Genomic DNA, 3,005 nt, shown 5'->3' on the forward strand with positions numbered 1-3,005 from the left:
AGCCTGTACGTACTTTCCTCATTTGGTACTCCTCCCCTGGTGGTGGGAGATGCTCGCTCCTGGGGCACCCCTCCCTCACCAACCAGGGGTCTGGTCTTTATTCCAGTGCCCTAGGAAATCATTAAGAGCCCCTTTAATGGACTGGAAGTTGGGCATCGTGGCTATTTGAGACATGACCCAGTGCTGAGGCTGCAGAAGGGGAAGGTGGTGAATGAGGGAGAGTCCACAGTGTACCCTGGTGACCTGGGAACTTTCCTTAGGACCTCAAAGCCAGCTGATAGCCTGGGAGAGCCAAGGCAGGGTTGCATTCTTTCACCAGACTTATTTATTTAAACCTGGGAAAGTGATTCTCAGAGCACCTGCATCATTGGGATGGAGAGAATATGGCTATAGTTCAAGTTTTCTGAGGGCTGACCACTGTGGCCTACACACTGGTAGCCTGGCCAAAAACTAAACTCCTAAATCCCCCTCTAAAAGAACCCTGATTTTGTTCAGCTAGTAAGTACACAATGAGCCCAACCCCCAAAGGCAAATTGAGATGGGACCAAACCAAACATGGATTATCTGGCACTCCTTGTCAACGGTTGGACTGATGGTGGTCATGTGGCCTAGTGCTGGCCAGTGAGATGATTGCAGAAGTTTATGGGGGAGCTTCCAGCAAAAAAAATTTTCCATGGTGAAAAGCAATGTGAGAGGAGATAGTCCTCCTTCCTTCCTTTCTTGAAGTTGTTCTGCGAGGATATGGCCATGGCAGCCATTTTGTGATCCTGAAGACAATGTTGGAGAACCTCTAAGTTGCTGCCTTGATCAGCCCTGGCATGATCTACTTCTAGATTTTGTGGTAAATGTGATAATAATGATCCTGACTGTGTATACTTTACTTAAAGGCCATATAGCAGAGTGGTTAAAAGCATGAATCTCTACTGATCCCTACCACACCCGCCATCTTCCATCTCCTTCAGCCCTCCACCTCACTCCTGCTTTCTCTACTACCTTCAGCTTGGGATGCCCTTCCCCACACTCTTCCATGGCTTGGGGATTCCTTCGGATTCACTCCTCACTTGAATCATCACTGTGATGTACACACTGAGTTCTTCTCTTACATCCTAATCTAAAGTCCATGCTTCCCACTCTATTATTCTTGCTTTCATATTTTTGCTTATTTCCTTCATAGTGATTATCAATATTAGCTTATTTTTCAATGATCCCATCTATGTCTCCCTTTCAACAAACTGATGCGGCACTGGAGGCACTCACTTATCTATGTCAGGAAATTTTGAAGACAACTACCTGGCCAACTGACTGGAAGAGATCTGTACTTGTGCCCATTTCAAAGAAAAGTGACCCAACAGAATGCAAAAGTCACCAGACAATATTATATTGATATCCCATGTGAGTAAAGTTTTACTAAAGATAATGAAAAACAGCTGTTACCATATATTGACAGAGAACGTCCAGAGATTCAAGCCAGATTCAGAAGAGGACATGGAATGAGGGGTATCTTTACTAATATCAGATGGAACTTGGCTGAAAGCAGAGAATACAGAAACATGTTTGCCTGTCCTTTATTGACTCCGCAAAAGCTTTCTAGTGTGTGGATCATGAAAATCTATGGACAACACTGCAAAGTATGAGTATTCCTGGACACTTAATTGTGCTCATGAGGAAACTATACATAGACCACGAGGCAGTTGTTCGAACAAAATAAGGGAACACAATAGTTTAAAATTAGGAAAGGTGTGTGCCAGGGTTGCATTCTTTCACCATACTTATTCAATCTCTATGCTGAGCAAATAATCCGAGACGCTGGGTTATATGAAGAAAAAACATGGCATCAAGATTGAAGGAAGACTTATTAACAACCTGCAATATGCAGCTGATCCAACCTTGTTTGCTGAAAGTGAAGAAGACTTAAAATACTTACTGATGAAGATCAAAGACCACAACCTTTGGTATAGGTTGCATCGCAATGTAAAGAAAACAAAAATCCTTACAACTGGACCATTAAACAACATCCATATAAATGGAGAAAAGATTGAAGTTCTCAAAGACATCATTTTGCTTGGATCAACCACCAACACTCATGGAAACAGCAGTCAAGAAATCAAACGATGTATTACACTAGGCAAATCTGCTGCACAAGACCTCTTGAAAGTGTTGAAGAACAAAGATGTGAGTTTGACGACTAAGGTGCACCTGTCCAAAGCCATGGTATTTTCAATAACCTCATATGCATGTGAAAGTTGGATAGTGAATAAGGAAGACCGTAGAAAAATTGACGCATTTCAGTTATGGTGTTGGAGGAGAATATTGAAAGTACCATGGACTGCCAAAAGAACAAACAAATCTGTGTTGGAAGAAGTACAGCCACAGTGTTCCTTGGAAGCCAGGATGGCCAGACTTTGTCTATCACACTTTGGACGTATTTTCAGGAGGGACAAGCCACTAAAGAAGGACATCATGTTTGGTAAGGTGGAGGGTCAGAAAAAAAGAAAAAGACCCCAAGGAGATGGATTGGCACAGTGGCAGCAGCAATGGGTTCAAACATTAGCAACATTTGTGAGGCTGACGCAGGACTGGGCAGTGTTTCGTTCTGTTGTGTTTAGGATCACTATGAGTCAGTACTGAGTCTATGGCAGCTGACAACAACAGCAACAACAACGTCTCCCTTTTGAGTGTGGGCTCTTGGAGGGCCTCACCACTGCAGTAATAGATGCTCAGGAAATATGTGCTAAAGGAATGAGTCTTTGCCTCATTTTGGGAGCTTGTCCTTTGTCCTGGACAGTGAGCAGTCATGAAAGATTATAAGCAAAGGAGTAACATGGTCAGATTATTGCCTTTAAAAGTCTATCTTGATAGTCTTCACATCAAGTATCAATCCTATCCCCTCTATATACAGGATTGATAAGGACAGGCAATGTAGACATTGGCTATCTAAAATGAGGGGAAGATAAAGGCACGAAGTGACTGGCTTACAAATTTTCAAGAGGGAGTTTAGTTTAAGA

This window comes from Chrysochloris asiatica, unplaced genomic scaffold (assembly GCF_000296735.1).
Source record: "Chrysochloris asiatica unplaced genomic scaffold, ChrAsi1.0 scaffold00023, whole genome shotgun sequence".
In the NCBI taxonomy this organism is placed as follows: domain Eukaryota; kingdom Metazoa; phylum Chordata; class Mammalia; order Afrosoricida; family Chrysochloridae; genus Chrysochloris; species Chrysochloris asiatica.